This window comes from Erinaceus europaeus, chromosome 2, assembly GCF_950295315.1.
Source record: "Erinaceus europaeus chromosome 2, mEriEur2.1, whole genome shotgun sequence".
Classification (NCBI taxonomy): Eukaryota; Metazoa; Chordata; class Mammalia; order Eulipotyphla; family Erinaceidae; genus Erinaceus; species Erinaceus europaeus.
The window spans coordinates 34,103,710-34,126,428 of NC_080163.1; the positions used below are offsets into that span (position 1 = coordinate 34,103,710).

General features: G+C 39.5%; 1 pseudogene; it reads left to right on the forward strand.

The window, feature by feature from the left end:
* The first annotated feature begins 15,399 nt into the window (after positions 1-15,399).
* LOC103121970 (protein SETSIP-like) overlaps positions 15,400-22,719 on the forward strand; it is a 31,811-nt pseudogene continuing 24,491 nt past the window's right edge.

Genomic DNA, 22,719 nt, shown 5'->3' on the forward strand with positions numbered 1-22,719 from the left:
GAGCCTGTCTGGGTGGAACAGTGGCCTTTGCCTAGGGAGAAGCTAGAAATTTTAAAAAAACTCGTCCAAGAGCAGTTATCGTTGGGACACATTCGTCATTCTCGGAGCCCATGGAATACTCCAGTCTTTGTAATTAAAAAGCGCTCAGGAAAATGGCGCCTCCTCCAAGATCTTCGTGCAGTTAATAAAAACATGCAGGTTTGGGGCTCCCCCCAAAGGGGTTTGCCTCTTGCTTCCGCAATTCCCACAGGAATTCCAATCATAGCTATTGATATACAGGATTGTTTTTTCTCTATTCCCTTACACCCACAAGATTGTAAACGTTTTGCTTTCTCTGTTCCTTCTATTAATAATGCCAGCCCTGCCGATAGATTTGAATGGGTGGTACTGCCCCAGGGCATGGCTAGTAGTCCTACTATTTGTCAAGAGGTTGTTAAATCTGCCCTTTTTCCATATATTCATAAGGGCCTTAAGGTTTTTCATTATATGGATGACGTGTTAATATGGGGAGAATTAGATACAGATCTCTCCGCCCTACGTGATTTTCTAATCCCTGCCTTAAAGAGAAGTGGACTTAATGTAGCTCCTGAGAAGATACAGCTAATCCCTCCAATATCTTTCTTAGGCTCAGAGATTTCCCTAACGCAGATTCGTCCTTTAAAACCTTGTGTTACTTTTCCCACTAATCTCACTCTTGCTTCTTTACAAAGTTTTCTTGGAAATTTGAATTGGCTTAGGCAGTATCTTTATCTGCCTACGAGCTGCCTGCAACCACTGTTCGATCTGTTAAAAGGAAACAAACAGCCCTCCTCAAAGCGTATGTTAACCCCCGAAGCATCCTTGGCTCTGGAAAAAGTTAACCAGGCTCTCCAGGACATGCACCTCGTTCGATTCTCCCCCTCCTCTCCAGTAAATCTTCTAATCTTTAACTCCACCCCCACGGTAGTGGGGGCATTGTGGCAGAAACATGGCGTTCTCGAATGGCTTCATACGCCAGTAGGCGGAGCTCCAAGACTCCTTACCGAGATTGATGCCTTAGCATTTATGGTTCGCCAAGGAAGAAACAGATCAGTTCAGGTCTTAGGAAGGGAACCAGATTCAATCATTCTTCCCTTTTCTCTCACTGATACAGAATGGCTCATACGCCACCATTCTCGTTTTGCCATAAGTTTAATGGGTTTTCCAGGACAATTAGATAATCATTTTCCCTCTAATAATTTGATAGCTTCTTTACCTCTGTTGCCTCTACTAGTACCTAAACTTTTCTCTCGAGATCCCATCCCCTCTGCTCCTACAGTGTTCACTGATGGTGGAAAAAAGGGAGCTGCTGCCCTTATATATTATCCAGACCAGCAATACCCCAAACCTCTCTTTACTGAACTTCCTGATAATTCCCCTCAGTACAAAGAACTTTATGCTGTTTTCCTTGCATTAAAAGCTGTACCAGAATCCTTCAACCTTTTTTCTGACAGTGTGTATACTGTTAACTTACTTCCATGGCTTGCTCGATCTTATGTAAGAATTGATGACAACCCACTTTCTCCTCTTTTAATTCAAATTGCCTCTATGCTCTGTTCTCGAACCCATCCACTGTATGTTCAGCACCTACGTTCCCACAGCCCTCTTCCTGGTCCCCTGTCCGAAGGGAATGCTGCAGCTGACCGCCTTGCCTCCACAGGAATTCTCCTAGCCTCTGTCTCTAATCCTGCTGACTTTCATTCCCTAACCCATGTTAATCTTAAAGGTCTTCGAGCTCGATTTCCTGATATTCCTCTGCCACAGTTAAAACGTATTCTTGCTACATGTTCCTCCTGTGCAGGTCTAATCAAAACACCTGCAATTCAGACTCTAGGGGTTAATCCTCGAGGTTTAAAAGCCAACGCTCTTTGGCAAATTGATGTTACCCACATACCTAACTTTGGCAAACAAAAATATGTGTTCGTCTCAATTGATACCTTCTCTAAGTTTATGTGGGCTACAGCTCAAACTGGAGAAAACTCAAAAAAGCTTATAAGCCATATGCTCTCCTGTTTTGCTGTAATGGGCTTACCTCTTCAACTTAAAACGGATAATGGACCTGCTTTTACCAGCAAACAATTTAAAGATTTTTGTTCCCTCTGGAACATTACTCATACTACAGGCATTCCGTATAATCCACAGGGACAAGGCATTGTTGAGAGGGCCCATCAAACTCTTAAGGCTCAATTAAATAAAGAAAAAGGGGAAATGTACCCCCCTAATATCCAGCTGGCAAAAGCCTTAACTACATTAAATCTCTTTAATATTTACAAAAACTCCGACCAACCTCCTATAATTCTTCATTGGCAAACACCACCCACCCTCCCAGCTATTAAAGTCAAATGGAAAGACCCACTTGATAAAATTTGGAAAGGACCTGACCCCCTGTTGACTATGGGGAGGGGTTTCGCATGTATTTTTCCACAAAATTACTCCAAGCCTGTTTGGGTTCCTGCCCGCCATGTCCGGCAATACCCACATGATGGCGCTGATATCCCTGAAGAACAAGAAACACTGCAAGAAGACTGGCTGCAAGAGGACTGGCTACAGGATGCACCCCAGGATCCATAATACAGCATGGCAGAATCAAAAAAAAAAAAATCTGATTCACAGAACTCTCCCACCCCCCCGAATGAATGTTTTATGCTATGACTGGCCAGTTGTGTTTAGTGAGTGAGTGAAAAAAAAAAAAAAAAATTGAGTGAGTTGAGTGACCAAAATTTTTGTATGACCCATTGTGCTCAGAGTACTCTGAAAGTTAACTGACTTTATATAAAACGGCTGGACGCAGCCATGGTTTCTGGAGACGTCCAGAAACAGTCCAAAAATTGTTCATTCCCCCTTTTGATTTCTTTTTTAAGTCTTGATATCAATATGAAATGTTTAGTCTTAAACTGTGTGAGTAAAGATGGTTCAACTATGACAGTAGTTCTAAATTCACATTTGAAATGATATATCTTATTTACAAGTTTTTCTCCTCCTGTGTGTTATAAACTATATGTTTAATATGCGTGTTTCAAGTTTGGTAAACATTAACTTGACAGTTAAATCGTAACTTCGAAGTTACATTTTTACGAGAAGAGGTAAAATCAATTCATTTAAGTAACTGAGTGTTTAAGGTAAAACTCTAAATATTCAATGTGACAATTCATCATCTCCTAAGTTAAAATACAAATTCTCTATACAGGACATTTTTGGAGGGCCCCCAAAAATGTCCTGTAAGCTATCTTGTGGAAATTAATCCACAACAAATTTGGCATCAATCTGATATTGTAAATGTACCAAAAAAAAAAAAAGTCACTAAAATGTGTTAACTCTAGTAACCTGAGTTTGCTTAAAAACCCAATGTAAAAATAGTCAAGAATCAATATATGTAACTTAAACTCGGTATGAAAACTTTGCTATATAAAGACTGCTACATGAGGTCACGTAAGATGACCTTTACACAAAATTATAAAGATACCTAAACCAGTTATAATCATTGAGTTATCAATTGTAGTAAACTTCTAATTTGTTACAAAGTTTTTTCATAAGTAATTGACTACAGCTATGACAAGCCTTCGCATAAAGAAGCATCTGCTCATATAGAATCCCCAGAAATCCATCTTAGACCCCTGACTTCTGACATCACCCACAATTACAGCCATCCCCAGAAACCCATGATGTGACCTGACACGATCTGGAGAACCTGATTCACAGACTCCGAAGGACAAGACTTTCCTACTGCCTTTCTCTCAACCATCGGTGTCTGCTCTTCCTGCTTCTGTTTCGCCCATCATGTTTTGGCGGTTCCAGGTCACTCTCTACAGAGAAGAAAAGTTCCGGTGGCCGTCCTCCTCCATCAAGATAGACGTGTGGCATTTATTTCCTGGCCGTTGACATTGGACTGATGCTTCTATAGAACTTGCTGGACACTCCTTTTATACTCCTGGACTTCTTGAAGAATGACTGTAGCAGGCTGACTCGGGATTTTGCAATGCCAGATCACCCCTCTAGCCCCTCGGCTTATCAGGCCCCCACTCCTCCACCCATCAGGCTCACTCTGTCTCTTGCTACTCTTACTTATCCCTCCCTGTCTTGTGCTAGTTATTTTTGAAGACACTTACACAGTATCATTCTGCTTTCTTCCCAACAGGTTTCCGTTCACCCCTACACTGCTATTCCCCTGACAGAGATGAAGCCTTTTACAGACATTGACCCAGTTATATATGGCCATTAAGTAAGAGGAAGATGTTGGGGAATTGTGAGGATATGGTTGAGCTTGGAAGGGCTTGAGCCTGAGGGGTGTGTCAATCCTGTTAGTCTCTCTCTCCACGGAGAGGTTGAGCAAGGAGGGACAGTAGAACCCCAAAAAAGGTGTGCCTCTTATCAGTCTCCCTGCCTCACAAAGTGCCCCACACTCCTGATACTATGGCAAAAAGTTAAAAAGAAAGGGGGAGATGTTGGGTAGTTGCCATCTCCCCCTGGCTTCTTCTTATCCATATGGCTATATAGGGATTTACTGATCCAAAGGTTTGGTCTATTTACATAAATCACTTTTACATAAAGCACTCCAGGGCATTGGTGGTTCAGTTATAGGATTCTCGCCTGTTCCGCCCCCTCCTTGTCACACTCTGATTTTCACCAGTCACTTTTCTCTCCACCCTCTCTATATCACATCCTGTTTCCACCCTACTTGGAGAGTATAAAAACAGCTGCTCTTCTGATTAAAGACACTTGGAAATTGCTTTCCAGCTCCGAGAGTTCCAGAGTGTATCTCCTGCGGAAGTTGGTGCAGCACGCGTTCCTGATCCCTCTCCCACACAGCAGCCTAGATCAGCTCCAGTTGAGTTCTCTCCAACCCAGAGAGCACTAGCTCGGGAAGAAGTACCCTCAGGCTATCCCGGCAAAGTGTAAGGATCCAGTTTGAGTCCCCCAGTTCCCCACCTGCAGGAGGGTAGCTTCATAAGCAGTAAAGCAGGTCTGCAGGTGTCTTTCTCTCTTCTTCTCTGTCTTCCTCTCCCCTCTCAATTTATCTGTCCTATATAAAAAAATAAATAAAGATATGGCCATAGGAGCAGTGGATTCATAGTGCAGGCACTGGGCCCCAAAAACAACCCTGGAGGCAAAAAAAAAAGAGTCTTTCATGTCTGAGGCTCCTAAGTCCCACATTCATTCCCCACCACCACCGTAAACCAGACCTGAGCAGGTTCTAATATATATATATATATATCCTTCTATCTATCTATCTATCTATCTATATATATATATATCATTAAAATAAAACATAAAGTATATAAAGCTAGAACTAGAATTGTATACACTATCCTTACAAAATATCTCTCTCAACCATTTTGGGCCTACGGAGCCACCTACTGTTTTAAGATCAAAGTGCAATGAACAATTATTTCTCTAACCTAAAAAAATAAAAGCCCAGTCAATTAAATGTTTTATTCACTCTCTAAGTCTTTCTCTTTGTCTCCTTTTTATCTATATACATTCCTTTCTTTCTTTCTTTTTACTGGAAGTTAATGGTTACAATTATAGTACAATTGTTGACACATGAGTACAATCTATCATCTCTCCATGATAGATGTCTACAAAGCACTTTCCACCCCAGCTTCATGTACCAGAACCTGAAAGCCTCCCTCCCCTGAGCCCTCTCCCAGCCCTCTTACCCCAGAGTCCTTTGCTTTGGTGCAGTACACCCAACCAGTCCAAGTTTTACTTTATGTTTTCCTTCATTTTACTATTTCTTAAATTCTGCCCATGAATGAAGTCATCCCATTTTCATCTTTCTCTCTCTAGCTTATCTAACTTAGAATGATTCCTTCAAGCTCCATCCAAGATGAGGTGAAGAAGGTGACTTTATCATTCGTATTGGCCAGTAGTCTTCCATTGTGTATATATGTCACAATTTCCTTTTTTTCTCTTAATTTCTTTATAAAATGGAAATATTGACAAAACCATAGGATAAGAGGGGTATAATTCTACAAAATTCCCACCACTAGAACTCCGTATCCTATCATCTCCCTTGAAATCTTTCCTAGTCTTTAACCCTCTGGGAGCAAGGACCCAGGGTCATTGTAGGATGCAGAAGGTGGGTCTGACTTCTGTAATTACTTCCCTGCTGAACATGGGCATTACACAACAATTTTCTTAGGCACTCATCTGTTGCTGGAGACCTAAGTTGCTGTTAAGTTTGAGGTATTACAAATTATCTCACTGGTAATGTGACAGTGATGGTAGTAAACCTCAAATACTGGGTTATCAGAAAAGGCATGTTTTTTTTTGTTTGTTTGTTTTTCTATGACTTTTCCCACAGCCCAGTAGTAACATTATGGCAAACTCAAGGTAGTGTTTATATTGTGGTTATGTACATGGGTAAAAAAAATTCTTCTATTTATACTTACTGTATTTTTATATCCAAGAGTTATACCCTATTGGGAAGTAGAGAAAAGTTCTGTCTCTAGAGAATATATTATATTATATTATATTATATTATATTATATTATATTATATTATATTATATTATATTATATATTATTCCAAAGAAATGTTAAGAAACACTCAGTGGGGGGCAGGTGGTGGCCTGGTTGGGCACACACATTACAGTGCACAAGGACCTGGGTTCAAGACCCTGGTCCCCACCTTCAGGGGGAAAGCATCATCAATGGGGAAGTAGGGCTGCTGGTGTATCTCTCTCTCTCTCTTCCCCTCTGTACCTCCCCCTCCCCTCTCAATTTTTTTCTGTCTCTATCCAATAATAAATAAAATAAAAGAATATTCAAGAAAGAAAGGGAAGGAAGGAAGTAAAGAAGGGAAGGAATGAAAGACTCAATAGTTGCTGGCCTTTGCTGAAGGCCTGATTATTTACTGCTGGAGCAGTCTGGATCCCCAATCTGAAAGAGCGCAATGGTTCATAAAAGCAAATCAGAGAGATTTGCTTACAACTTTACCCAAGCCGCATTAACACAACCAGGTAAAGTGCTTCTAAAAGGCTAGATATATAACAATAATGTCTTTCCCTCTAGGGCAGACACAATTAATCTGTACTGTAATTCTAATACATTTGAGAACCATTTTTATTGCTCTTATTTGTCTCTTTTCCTTAGTTTTGCACAAGATTGCACAATGAATTCTTTTTTTTTTCTTTTTAATTTCAGACAGAGTCAGAGAGGGAGGAAGAGACAGAGGGGAGAGACACAGCGTGAATCCAGCATTCATGTTCACATTAGGTGCTTAAAGGATCAAACATGAGTGAGCTGCCTCCCAGACCCTGGCATTTTGATGGTTATATTCAATCACAAATCTATTATTTAATTTCAGACACTTGGTCTGAAAAGGGATAGAGTTCTTTTATTTTCATTTTCTCTGGTAGACCAAAGACAAGTCAGTACAGTGGGGAAGCACACAGCCAGATTTGTGTTTTCTCTTCTCTGGTGTTGTTTATCTTCTAGGAAAGGGACACACAAACCTTCATATAATGAGTTACAGTGGTAGGCAATTTAGTAATAATAGGTGGTAATCACAGCCTATTCATTATTCCTGCTTCAAGAAGAGAAAAGTAAAATTCTCACATAGTGAGTGATTAAAAATCTTCAAGCCCTTAGGAAGGATTTGATCAAGAGACTTTTGTAGCCAGGATCATCATAATTTATTATTCAGTCTAAGAGACTTTGAAAACAAAAAGTGATTATACCAGGAAAAGAGGTATTTACTAGGTGCTGCCTTTATCAGAACAGGACACCTGGCCATTCTGCTCACACTGAGCCAATAACCAGAGTCAAGATAGAGACTCTGCACTCAGGACTCTCAGGTAATTCTAGGTCTCACTATGAAACAGCAGAACAAGTGACAAGATAAAAAAAAAATTGTAGAGAAGGGACCAAAGACCACAATAACACCATACATAATTGAGGATAATGTGTAAAAGAAAGTTGTTATAAGAGGTGTCACATGATAGTGCCAGAGAATTGGGTTTTTTGTTTGGTTGGTTTGGTTTTTTTGTTTGAGATGTTTTTTATTGTTGTTGTTGTTTGTTTGTTTTTTATCAGAATCATTTAGAGGAACTTACAGGAGAATACAGATCCGTGGCCCCACTCCATAGTCTCATTTAATGAAGGAAGAATGTTAATGGCACAGCGGGTTAAGTGCATGTGGCACAAAGCGAAAGGACCAGTGTAAGGATCCCTGTTGGAGCCCCCGGCTCCCTACCTGCAGGGAAGTCACTTCACAGGTGGTGAAGCAGGTCTGCAGGTGCCTTTCTTTCTCTCCCCCTCTCTGTCTTCCCCTCCTCTTTCCCCTCCTCTCTCCATTTCTCTTTGTCCTAGCCAACAACACTGACATCAATAACAACAAGAACAATAACTACGACAACAATAAAAACAAGGGCAACAAAAGGGAAAATAAATTTTAAAATTTTTTTAAAAAGAATATGAAAGGCAGAGGAAACAGCATCCATAGAAAAGTTGAGGAGAATGGTCAGCTTCTCAATTCTGGGACCTGAGAGTGTAGTAGAGGACATTGTGTGGTAGAGGAGTAAGGGGGTTAGCAAGACAGTACAGAGGTGACTGCAAATCTGATCATGGAGGCCAGGTCATGAATTGTGCAAATGTCTTTGTATTTTCCCTGATGACATTTCAGTGATCATTCACTGACAGTATTTTTTAGTGTGAGATAGACCACATGTATGTGCAGTGAACGCCAGGGGTACCATCACTCCTATCTGTAGGCCTTTTCATTCTTTTATTTTAGATAAAAAGAGAGAGAAGTTCCAGTGCTTCTCCACCATCTGTGGACTTTTTCCTTCAATGCCATGGTTCTCCCATATGGTCACCTTTAAAAGTGTAAGACCCAGGAGATAACCAGTAGGGTACACACTTCACCATGCTCAAGGCAGGTTCAAGCCCTAGTCACTAAGTGGAAGAACCATGCACTTAGGGAAAGTCTACCAGAAGCAATGGAACCATGTAGGTGTGAAACCCCAGTGCTGGGTGGAGGATTTTTTTTTTAACTAAAAAATGAAGATGGGGGCCAGGCGGTAGCACACGGGGTTAAGCACACATAGCACCAAGCGCAAGGACTGGCGCAAGAATCCCAGTTGGAGCCCTCAGCTCCCCACCTGCGGCCTGCGGGGTTGAGAGGGGGTCGCTTCACAAGTGGTAAAGCAGGTCCTCTCTGTCTTCCTCACCTCTTTCAGTTTCTCTCTATCCAACAACAATAATGACAACAATAATAACTATGATGACAACAACACAATGGACAAAATGGCCTCCAGGAGCTTTGGATTCATATCACATATGACCAAGTGGCTCTCTGATCTCTCCCACCCTCTCTCTATTTCACTCTTGCTCACTTGTTAAATTAATAAATATTTTAAGTAAATCACTGGTTTAAATACTTCATACTCACTTGAAAATAAAATTTTAACATAAAAAAATATATAAGGGCCCATAAATGATATATTTTCTTATTACTGGAATAAAGAGGTGCAATTGATTAAATACAAATTTATGATAAAACCAATGCAATTTTTTAAAAGACTATGTTTTTAAAATTAAGGTAAAATAATTTATATCAATTGCATAAAATGGGCTTGGAAAAAATATGATATATATATATTCCATTTAAATAATCCTATGTAAGTAGTCACTAAATTATCATTTTAATATTTTTGGTCATCATAAATGAGGTAATTTTTTCCATTGAAAATTTATCCAGGAAAATTTTTCCAGGAAAAATTAGATAATCTGCTACAAGACATTTTCCATTCCCACAGGTGTGCTAAATAAGCTTGAGATCATTCCTTCTTTCCTTATCTTACTCTCTTTCTGCCTATAAAAACTTTCATTTTGTACATATTTTTGGAGCACATTCCTACTTACTAGATGAGGTACTGTCCTATTCATGAATCATTTAATAAAGTAAATTAGATCTTCTTATGTTTTTTTTTCTTCCTATGTTTTTTTTTCTTTATTGGGGGATTAATGACTTACAGTCAACAGAAAAACCCAGTAGCTCTATATGTGTTGACATTTCTCCGTTTTCCAAATAACACTCTAAACCACCCCCATGTAGGTCCTCCTCCACCATCACGTTCCAAGACCTGAACACTTCCTGCTACCCTAGAGTCCATTATTATGGTGCAATATACCAAACCCTTTTTTATTAATATTTTATTTATTTATTGGTTAGAGACAGAGATAAACTGAGAGGGAAGGGGGAGATAGAGAGGAAAAGAGGGAGAGGGAAAGAGACACCTGCAGCACTACATTACTACTTGTGAAACTTCCTCCCTGAATATGGTGACTGAGGGCTTGTAACATGTGTGTTCTACTGGGTTTGCCACCATCTGGCCCTCAAATACACTTCTGTTTGCAAAAAATCTGTGACTGTTGTCCAGTAGTGTAGCTGTAATTCTGCTCTTTGTTTTTTTCTTTTGATTTCCTGACTTAAAATGTATGTTAATAGAATCTTCATATTCTGGCACCCAAAGCACATCTCCACACCAAAGAAACAATTTCATACATTCATTAAATCAAATAGAAAGCTACCCTGAGGAGCTGGGTGGTGGCACATCTGGATGAGTACACTTGTTAAATGTGCAAGGATCTGGGTTCAAGCCCCTGTTCCCTGCCTAAAAGGGGAGAGTTTTGTGAGCCATGAAGCAGTCTGTCTCTCTCCCTCTCTATCACCTCCTTCCCTCTAAATTTCTGGCTGTCTCTATCCAGCAAAAAAAAAAAAATGAATACAAGTTTTTTAAAAATTATAGAAAGCTACCCAGAAAAAAACACAGTCAAATGACAAGGGAGTTGGCAATAATATATATGAGCAAAGTTTTAAAAAGAGAAAAATAATCAAGTATACATTTACTGTTTGCATAAATTTCATGTTCTGTGTCCTTTAAAACAGAGCCAATACAGAGTTACATGAATATTCTAACTGCAACTATCTTGCTTGGTTTCAAGTGAACCCTGGCTTATAACATTTGAACTGACAGTGGATACTCATTTTTTTTTCCTGGATCAAAATAAATGACAAGTCCCCCAAAATCTTAATCCAGCAGATGAATTTAGAATAGATCTTTGCCTCCTTTTATTCCTTTTTTTATTCTTTTTTCTCTAGCCTCCAGGATTATTTTTTATTTCCTTTTTTGGGGGGGTTAATGTTTTACAGTCGACAGTAAATACAATAGTTTGTACATGCATAATATTTCCCAGTTTTCCACATAACAATATAACCTCCACTGGGTCCTCTGTCATCCTGTTACAGAACCTGAACCCTCCTCCCATCCACCCCAGAGTCTTTTACTTTAGTGCAATACACCAACTCCAGTCCAAGTTCTGCTTAGTGTTTTCTCTTATGATCTTGATTTTCAACTTCTGTCTATGAGTGAGATCATCCCACATTCATCCTTCTGTTTCTGACTTATCTCACTTAACTTGATTCCTCCAAAATGGGCTGAAAACAATGAACTTCCAGGGATATTGCTGGGGCTCAGTGCTTGCACTATGAATCCACTGCTCCTGGCAGCCATTTGGGGGTTTTTTGTTTGTTTGTTTGTTTGTTTGTTTAAAGGACAGAGAGAATTTGAGAGAGGAGGGGAGAAGATAGAGAGGGAGAGAGAAAAGTAGACATCTGCAGACCTGCTTCATAGCTTGTGAAGTGACACACACACCCTTACACACACAGACACACACACACACACACACCAGCAGGTGGGGAGCAGGGGCTTGAACCTGGATCCTTGCAGGGGTCCTTGTGCTTCGTACTATGTGCACTTAACCAGTGCGCCACCGCCCTACCTCCTCATCCTTTTATTCCTCTTAGGAACATATGAATCATAAAGTTTGTGTTAATAATTTCAAGTTGAAAGCATTAGCTTGTGGTTAAGACTTACATTACAACCTCTGGAGCTTAAAACATTAAAATAAATTCCAGTCTACATGATGAAAGTACATTTATTTATCCTTTCTGCAGTTAGTGAATAGCAATGAATGGGGCAACTCTCACCACTCTTTTAGATTTTATCATGCAGGATTTTACTGTCTCAATACTTTCAGCTTTTTATAAACACTCACTCTAGGCTTTGGAATAGACTCAAAGTTAAGCATAATTCCCTAAGCAATGGTTATAATGTCAGTCCTTCCTCATGCCTGATTCCAACACTTAAGTAAGTTAGGGTACTTTCATAGAGAGTGGCTGATTTATATTATAGAAATAAGCATATAAATAGTTATAATAAAGTATTGAAAGTTTAAGGGCATTATAATCAATGCCAATAGAATCTCAAACTACAACCCTATTTTGAAAAGAAAAAAAAAGTCATAAGTGAAGGCATAAAACTAAGGAATCTGACAGGAAATAAATCCATGGAAACATTGATGTAGCTGTGAGAGAGATAAAAAATGAGGCGAATATGAAAGTGACTTTATCTTATTATTCTTTAATAGATTTAACATGGGTAAGAAACTGACTTTAAATGTGGACCTGTCAATTCTGAAATGGATCACCATTAATGTTCTCTGAGATAGATAAGTAAAAGTTCAAAATAATTTTAAATTACTTCCGGTTGATCAACTCTTTAAATGTGATGGCATGCTGAGATAGGGCAATGTGAAAAATATGGGGAATGATGGAGGGAAAAGGACTAAGAGGAAAAGTTAAGAGGTACAATTTAAGCTTGAAGCATGAACTGCAGTAGCACAGATAATGAATGTAAAGGTGTGACTCAGTTCATCATTATGGTTCATACCTGACAAAGAGAGAAAGATGGAGGAAATCCAATAAACCTAACAACAACAATATAGTTTCTTGTTGTTGTTTTTTTTAACCTTTATTTATTGGAGACTACCAGAAATTAAGAGGGAAGGGGGAGATAAAGAAGGAGAGTGAAAGAGTGACACCTGCAGCCCTGCTTCACCACTTGTAAAGCTTTCCCCCTGAAGGAGGGGACCAGGAGCTCAAACCCAGGTCCTTGCACATGGTAATATTTGCACCCAACCAGGTACACCATCACCCATACCCCCATATAATGTTTGACCACTTTTCTTTAGAAAATTACAGATTTGAATGTATATGTTCTAGGGTTACACTAAACTAGGAAAAACTGAAGTCACCTGAAAGGATGAATAGTGGGTCTATTAAGTTTAGGTGGAATTTAAGTTATGCTTATTTAATTACTATACTCTTTGTTGTCTTTCTTTTCTGATGTTATCTATTATGAGTTTTGTTTTTTGTTTTTGTTTTGTTTTCTGTTTTGCTCTGCTTCACTTTGCTTTTGATTTTATGTTGCCAAGGATCTACTTTCATACCTGCAAGATATGTACTCTACTACTGAGCTACATCTCAGATCTGCCCTGCTGTGGTTTTGTTTGGGTTTTTTTTTTTATTTAAGATTTATTTACTAATATAAGAGAGACAAAAAGACACCTGGAGAAAACAGAGCAACATTCTGACATATGTGATGTGAGGGTTCAAACTCAGAGCCCCTTACAGGCAAGTTTGATGCTCTACATAAACTCCTGAGCCATTCTAATGTGTTGTGGTGTTTTTGTTTGTTTGTTTCTCTGTTCGTTTGGTGGGGGGAAAGGTATCAATGTGTTTTTTATATTAGTGGTTTAATAATTATTGACAAGATTGTAAGATAACAGGTATACAATTCCAAACCATTCCCATCACTAGAGTTCAATGTCCCATCCCCTCCATTGGAAACTTCCCTATTATTTTTTTTCCCCTCTCAGAGTATGGACCAAAATTCTTTATGGGGTGCAGAAGGTGGAAGGTCTGGCTTCTGTGATTGATTCTTCACTGGACACAGACATTGGCAGGTTGATCCATAAGGGGAGGGGGCCAATGGTTTACAGTATAGTCTTTAATACATAGGCACAACCTCTCATCTCCCCTTGGCTAGAGTCTAGTAGACACAACAGGATACCAATGTCCCTTCAATGCACCACACCCAGTCCATGTTTCACCTTAATTAAACTTTAACCTAGTAGGATAAAGTCTAATTGTGTTCTTTCTTTGGATAAAAACCACTATTTACTAATAAAATAACAGAATATTTAAATTGTTTTGTATTTGTGATCTAGTAGTGATTTACTAGAAATAATAGGATATGATTCCACACTACACCCACCACCAAAGTTCTGTGTTCCTAGTCCCACAAGGACAGTCACCATAGTTTTCCCAAAGTCTTAAAAATAGGTTGACTAGTGTTTGGTTTGTTTTGTTATGCAAGTTTATGTGCAATAACTTTTCATTTATCTCATAGGAGCAGTGAAAAAAGTTATGTCTCTAGAGAAAGCTAAATAAGCTCTTGGGCATTCATCCTATCCATATTTAATGGTACTAGGAGACTAAGATAATCCCTTTTCTTCTCCCTTTGGCTCACTTTAGTAGCCCTCATCCTTGCTAAAAGTCATCCTTTACCCACTTTTGTCCAACATTTATCAGTGTTCAACTAAAATATGCAGGTCATTTTTCTCCTTCCTGGGATTTTTGTCCCAGTTCTCTATAATTTTTAAAGTGTATTCTCTTACAGACTGACACCTATCTTGGGGAAATGTACTCTCGTGATAGCAATAGTCCTATAAATCAACATTTCCTCAATAAAGTGATACTGAAATTGAAGTTAAAATCTCTAGACATACATTTAACTTTTGTTTTATAAATCTAACTATATTCAAAGTGTAATCTATTTCAAATCATCCATGCCAGAAAACAGAACATGTTCTTGGCCTTTCTTTCTCTCTTTCATTGGACTTCTGGTCATGGAAATTTAACCTCTATAGTATCTCTGATTCATCCTCTTGCTGCTTTGGTTTAATCCTTCATCACCTCCGATCTGTTGCATAGCTGCTACACTACCATTGTTTGTTCCTGTAGCATCAGTCATTTCACTACCCAAACCATAAGTACTGTGACACCTGTGCTCAACCCTGTATGGTAAAACCTTAGCTCCTAAACATAACAGGACAAGTTCTTGTGGGCCTACTTCCTGCTGGTTGGCTGTGTTTGTATCTTTTTCTATGTGCCCTACATACACACACACCCCTTGGAAATAGTAATACAGAACCTCTAGAAATTAATCCAAATGCATCCTGCTTCTTCCTGAGCCTGCTGCTATCTCACATACTCTTCCCACTTCCTAAAATGCCTGAGTTGAAAAGTCAGCCTCCAAGTCACTGTGTGGCACCATTCCTAATTACCCAGGTGGACTTGAGGGTTTCTTCCTAAACTCCTACACCCTAGCTTCACTCTTGTACTGAATACTCACCACCCATCATTATCAGGATTTGAAAGTACTCCTGAGTTCTCCTGCACTGTGATCTCCTCAAGGGAAAAAGCACTAGGGTTCATGGTATGTTTGTAGAAAGCGTAAATAAAGAAACAGAAATGAATGACATAGAGTGTCGAAGGTCAGTTTTATACAAGGCCTTTAAAAGTCTCAGTTTAACTTCCTCTCCACTATTCCGACCTTTGGGTCCATGATTGCTCAACAATTTGTTTGGCTTTGTATGTTAACTCTCTTTTCAGCCACCAGGTTCCAGATGCCATCAGGATGCCAGCCAGGCTTCCCTGGACTGAAGACCCCACCAATGTGTACTGGAGCTCCGCTTCCCCAGAGATCCACCCTACTAGGGAAAGAGAGAGGCAGATTGGGAGTATGGACTGACCAGTCAATGCCCATGTTTAGTGGGGAAGCAATTACAGAAGCCAGACCTTCCACCTTCTACAACCCACAATGACCCTGGGTCCATGCTCCCAGAGGGATAGAGAGTAGGGAAGCTATCAGGGGAGGGGATGGGATATGGAGATTAGGTGGTGGGAATTGTGTGGAGTTGTACCCCTCCTACCCTATAGTTTTGTTCATTTATCCTTTCTTAAATAAAAAAATAAAAATAAAAGTCTCAGTTTAGAATCCCCAGAGATGATCAGTGACACATGGGAATGGCTTATGGTCATCCTTCTATCTTTTAAGAACAAGATAAGAAATGGGGGGCGAGGGCTGGGTGGTGGCGCACCTGGTTGAGAGCACATCTTACAATACTCAAGGACCCAGGTTCAAGCCCCTGGTCTCCACCTGCAGGGGCAAAGCATTGCAAGTGGTGAAGCAGTGTTGCAAGTGTCTGTCTCCTTTCCGACCACCTCTTTCTCTCTCTACTTCTGGCTTCTCTATCAAATAAATAAATATAATTAAAATTTTTTCAAAGCACAAGGACCGGCATAAGGATCCCAGTTTGAGCCCCCAGCTCCCCACCTGCAGGGTAGTTGCTTCACAGGTGTTGAAGCAGGTCTTAAGGTGTTCGTCTTTCTCTCTCCCTGTCTTCCCCTCCTCTCTCCATTTCTCTCTCTCCTATCCAACAACAACAACATCAATAGCAACAACAATAATAACTATAACAATAAAACAAGGGCAACAAAAAGGAATAAATAAATATTTTTTAAAAAGATCTAAGAAATGATTTCTATTTGACTCTTGTTCTTGTCAGTTCATGTTTATGGTCTTGTTCATCATATATTCAAGCCATGCTTTTATTTTTAAGCTTATAATAAAACATATCTTCTCTTTTGAGCCCGATGTCACAATCAAAATAGTGGTTCTCTTTCTCTGTAACTGAGAAGATTCTTTCAGGCTAGATCATAAGCCATCCCCTGAATTCTTTAGTTTGCTCTATTGTGGCTTCTATAGGTTTCTTAATTTCTTGCCATTTCAGCAATTCTTTTAACATGATGATATTGTGTATTGTTTTGCTGTTGTAGTCATTTCTTTGGGAGAATTATTAAGATAACTGCTCAACAAGTTTGCCCTCCACTTATCAGACTCAGTGTATCATGATTATAGGATGAACATGTAGACTAAGACTGAGATGATTTTAATGTCACTTTGATTGGTGATTTAACATTATTATACAAAAATATAAGATTTCAGACTATTTTCATAGCCATATATATAGCACATGCAAATCACTGTATCTTTCAACAAAATTCTGTGTCGCCTCCCCCCCACCCCGCCCCCTTAGTGCTCACAAAGGCCAAGAGGCAGTTGGCTAACTTTTTTTTTGGAAAGTTTTTGTACTTTAGTCATCTGTGTTTTACGTGTGAGCAAAACCATCCAGTGGTTGTCCTTTACATCCTTACTTATTCCACTTAACATCATTGTCCATGGTTGAACTATTTTGTTTTAAATGATACAATCTTATCTTGTTTTGATTGTGGAGTATTCCAATGGATATATATCCCACAACTGCTTGTTCTCCTTCATCTCCAGATATATTCTTAAATTTAAGCTTTGACTTCTTTATGATCCAGTAGTTGTTCATTCTCCACAAAGGGGAGCAGGAATTTTCTCTCCAGTCATTTATTGTTGGGTACTTAGGTTATTTCCATTCCTTGACTATTATAAATTATGCAGCTGTGAACATGGTGGTGTATATATTCCTTCAGAACACTGCTTCTGTGTCCTTTGGCTTATGTGCCTAGGAGTGGTATTTCTGAATCACAAGGTATGTCCATGTTTATCTGTTTTAAATATTATCCAAACTAGTTTCCATAGGGGGTTGTACACATTTATATTCCTACCAACAGTGCACTAGAGTTCCTTTTTCTCTCACCAACACTTCTTATTTTCTGTTTTGTTGATATAGACTGCCCTCACAGTTCTGAGGTGATAGCTCATTGTGGTCTTAAGTTGCATTTTTCGAATGAGAAGTGAGATGGAGCATTTATTCATGCCTGTGGGCCATCTGAATTTCTTCTTTAGAAAGATCATTTTAGGGGCTAGGCAGTGGCACACCTGGTTGAGTGCACACATTACCAAGTGCAAGGGTCTGGGTTCAAGCCCCCAGTCCCCACCTGCAGGGAAAAAGCTTCATGAGCAGTGAAGCAGTGTTGCATCCATATCTTTCTCTTTCTATCACCCCCTCCTCTCTCAATTTATCCCTGTCCTATCAAATAAAAAGAAATGAAGGAAGGAAAGAAGGAGGAGAGAAAGGAAGGAAGGAAGGAAGGAAGGAAGGAAGGAAGAAAGAAAGAAAGAAAGAAAGAAAGAAAGAAAGAAAGAAAGAAAGAAAGAAAGAAAGTCATTTTAGTCTCCATTTTCTCTGGACCCATAAGTGGTTCAGGCTGAGCATATGACCTAACCAGGGGACAAAAACCTTCCCCAGTATTCTTCTAACTAGAACCAATAGTGAAAGATGACTTTCTTTAATTAAGTTTTGTTGGTCTGCTTCTAAATTCTGCTTCTAAGACCCCTTCTGTTGCATTGCTTGACTGACGTTTGGTCTATTTACATAATCATTGTTTTTATTGGTTTAATCCCCACTGGTTCTCCGCTTTTTCCTTCTCCCCACCCCCTATCCTACTTACTTCCTCTTCCTGACACTTCCGCCTCAGGAGATATATAGGACAGCTTTGTGATTAGAGAATAGCTAGACTGAACTGCATTCCCAGCTCAGCCATGAGTCCCTGGTCGTCTCTGTCCCATCCTCAAAGCTAGCCCAGCAAAGTTTACTTTGTATTTATTTATTTTAAACTTTATCTTATTTGGTAGAACAAAGAGAAATTGAGAGGAAAGGGGTAGGGAAGGGGAGAGAAACAGAGCAGATAGCACTGCTTCGCCATTCATGAAGCTTTCTCCCTGCAGGAGGGGACCAGAGACCAGAAACCATATCCTTAAGCTTGGTAACACCAGGTGAGCCAATGCCTGGCCCTGAGAATTTTCTTTCTCTCCATGGATTTAAAACCAGAATTTCTGACACTCTCTGTTCTTTTGTGTTAAAGATTTTGTTATTGTTGTTGTTTTTGTTCGGGGGGGGGGGCTTTTCTGCTATAGAAAAGACTGGAGTCAAGTAAAGATCATCAAAGATTTTAGTTTACTTTTTACATACTTTCTTTCGTCACAACACTGCTCAACTCTGGGTTACGGTGGTGCTGGAGTTTGAACCTGGGATCACAAAGCCTCAGGGATAAGTCTCTTCATAACCACTATGCTATATCCCCAGCTTTCAGCAAAGATTAAAGATTACTTGATAAGACATAAAGAGATAAAATGAATTGTATAAAATGCAATTTTATCCATGCCAAAGAAGAAAATTATGGAGTTTGTAAAATGGGTGTGTTTTGAGGACATTATGTTAAATGAAATAAGCCAGACAAAAGCAAATATTATACTGTCTCACTTATAGGTATAATCTTCAAAAACTTAACTTACAGAAATGGAGGACATATTGGTGGTTGCCAGAGGTAAAGAACTACCAATTTATTGCTACATTAAGTATCAAAGATGAGATAAATTTTCTATTACAAGTTATTTTCCATTTCTCTCTCTTTCTCTCTCTCTCTTGATTCAGGCTAAAGGTTGGTTCGTCTACTTTTGTTCATATATTTTAAAAAACATCTCTGGGTTTCATTGACTTTAGGATTTTTTTTTTCTCTTAATCTCTATTTTATTAGTTTCTACTCTAATTTGTGTTGTTTCCTCCAGTCTACTTTGTCTTCCTTTTTCTAGTTCTTTTAAGTATAAACTGATTTGCTGATAAATATAAATATTTAACTGTCTTCTTGTTTCCCGAAGTGGGTCTATGTCCCATAAACTTCCCCCTTAGTGTTGTGTTTTGTGTATCTCCTAGGTTCCGTAAGCCATGCTCTCATTCTCCTTCATCTCTAGGGATTTTCTTAAATTTGAGCTTTGATTTCTTCATTGATCCAGTAGTTGTTCATTCTCCACAAAGAGGAGCAGGGGTTTGCTCTCCAGGATTTCACAGCACTCCCAGAGGACTCTTTCTTTTTTAACAAGACAGGTAGGATAAGAGAGACAGAAACAGAGAGAGAAAAGGAAAGACACCATGGCATCTGTCATGTCTGATACTCCCAGGTGGTCCCAGGTCCTCTACCGTGGTAAAATGTGCATCCTGTGGGGTGATCTATCTCACAACCCCCCCAAAAAAAATTGTAGATTTACACTCTCCTTCTGGATGATTTCTATTTTCATACCACTATGATCTAAAAAGAAGTTTGGTACAATTTAAATCTTCATACATTTACTGAGACTAGTTTTGTGTCCCAGTATTTTATCTATCTTTAAGACTGTCCTGTAAACTCTTGAAATGAGTGTTTTCTAGTGTTTGGGCATTAACTGCTTTGTAATTATCTACTAAACCATTTTGTCTAATTTGCCATTAAGGTCTTTGCTTAACAGGTAGTGTTCTGCCTGGATGATCTGTCCATTGTTGGGGTGTTAAAAGTCCTTTAGACTTTGTTAGACTTTGCTGTATAGATTTTGGAGCTGCTGTATTAAGTGAATATAGACTAATATTTGTTTTGTAGTCTTATTATATTCATCCTTGTATTAGTATTTAATGTCCAACTCTGTCTCTTGCTGTTTTTTCTTACTAGAAGTCTGTTTGTCTGTTTTACCTGATACAAGTAAGAATTTTCCTGCCTTTTTAAGTTTTCAGTTGACTTTGAGTGTCAATTTCTACTCTTTATTTAGCTTAAGTGAGTCTCTTATAAAGTGGAGGTTCTACTGGTTTACCTGGTCATTCTCTCTTTATTTTAGTGTTTTTCCAGAGACTAGACTCAGGGCCTCAAGCATATACAAAACCATGGGCATGCCTCCAGGTCAATTTTTTTAATATTTATTTTAATATTTAATATTTTAATATTTTTTTAATATTTTTTTGCACTTATTGTTTTACAGTTGTAGTTATTGTTGTTCTTGATGTCCTCCTTGTTCGATAGGACAGAGAGAAATGAAGAGAGGAGGGGAAGACAGAGAGGGGGAGAAAAAGATAACCTGCAGACCTGCTTCACTGCTTGTGAAGCAACTCCCCTGTAGGTGGGGAGCCGAGGCTCAAACCAGGATCCTTACGCTGGTCCTTGCTTGGCGCCACGTGTGCTTAACCCGCTGCACTACCGCTTGACTCCACAGGTCAATTTTTTTTTTCCCCTCCAGGGTTATTGCTTGGCTCATTGCCTGCACCATGAATCCACCGCTCCTGGAGGCCATTTTTCCCCCTTTTTGTTGCCCTAGTTGTTGCAGCCTCGTTGCGGTTATTATTGCCATTGTTGACGTTGCTTTTGTTGTTGGATAAGACAGAGAGAAATGGAGAGAGGAGGGGAAGACAGAGAGAGGGGGAGAGAAAGATAGACACCTGCAGACCTGCTTCACCGCCCGTGAAGTGACTCCCCTGCAGGTGGGGAGCAGGGGGCTCGAACTGGGATCCTTACGTCGGTCCCTGCGCTTTGCGCCACGTGCGCTTAACCCACTGCGCCACCGTCCGACCCCTCACAGGTCAATTTTTATACTACATTATATCAGAGAAAGAAAGAGAATAGAAAGGTTGAGTGGTGGCACATCCAGTTAAGTGCACATGTTATCATGTGCAAGGACCCGAGTCCTCAACCTAAAAGAAGGAAGTTTTACAAGTAGTGAAACAGTGTTCCAGGACCCTCACCCTCTCTCTCTCCATCTCTCTCTCTCTCTCTCTCTCTCTCTCTCTCTCTTTCTCTCTCATTCTTCTTCTTCTTCTTCTTTTCCCTCTCTCTCTCTGTCTCACTCTCTCTCTCTCCTTCTTCTTCTTCTTCTTCTTCTTCTTCTTCTTCTTCTTCTTCTTCTTCTTCTTCTTCTCCTTTTCTTTTCTCTCTCTCTCTCTCTCTCTGTATCCAGGGTTATGGCTAGAGCTCGGTGCCTGTACTATAAATCTACTGCTCCTGGTGGCCATTTTTTTTAATTTTGTTGGATAGGACAGAGAGAAATTGAGAGGGGAGAGGAGATAGAAAGATAGACACCTGCAGACCTGCTTATGTAGCAAACCCCCTGCAGGTGGGATGCCTAGGAATGGCTTTGCGCTTCATACTAAGTGTGCTTAACCTGGTGCACCACCACTCGGCCCTCTCTCTCTCTGTGTCTTTCTTTTCATCTCTATCCCTTTTCACTCTCAGTTTGTCTCTGTCTTATCAAATAAACATGTCAATTAATTTTTTAAAAGAAAAGGACGGGAAGGGAAACAGGATGAGACATGATAGCACAGCACCACCATCCACGGAGTCCTCCCTTCACTTCCAGTGTTGACTGTAGTGCTACAGTGTGGTGCTGGGCCTTGAACCAAGAGCCTGAAGTGTGGTAAGGTATGAGTCCTACTTGATAAGCCACCTCCTGTGCCTTTTGATTGATACATTTAGTCCATTTACATTAAAGGTAATTAATGCAAAAAATATCTGTGTACACATATGTTCTTGGCAGCACAATTTGTAATAGCCAAAACCTGGAAGCAACTTTGGTGTCCAACAACAGATGTCCACAACAGGCTGAGCAAGTTGTGGTATATACATATAATGGAATACTACTCAGCTATAAAAAATGGTGACTTCACCATTTTCAGCCAATCTTGGATGGACCTTGAAAAATTCATGTTAAATGAAATAAGTCAGAAAAAAAAGGATGAATATGGTATTACCTCACTCTCAGGCAGAAGTTGAAAAACAAGATCAGAAAATAAAACACAAGTAGAACCTGAACTGGAATTGGTGTATTGCACCAAAGTAAAAACCTCTGGGGTAGGTGGGTGGGGAGAATACAGATCCAAGAAAGATGACAGAGGACCTAGTGGGGGTTGTATTGTTACATGGAAAACTGGGAAATGTTATGCATGTACAAACTATTGTATTTACTGTCAAATGTAAAACATTAATTCCCCAATAAAGAAATTTAAA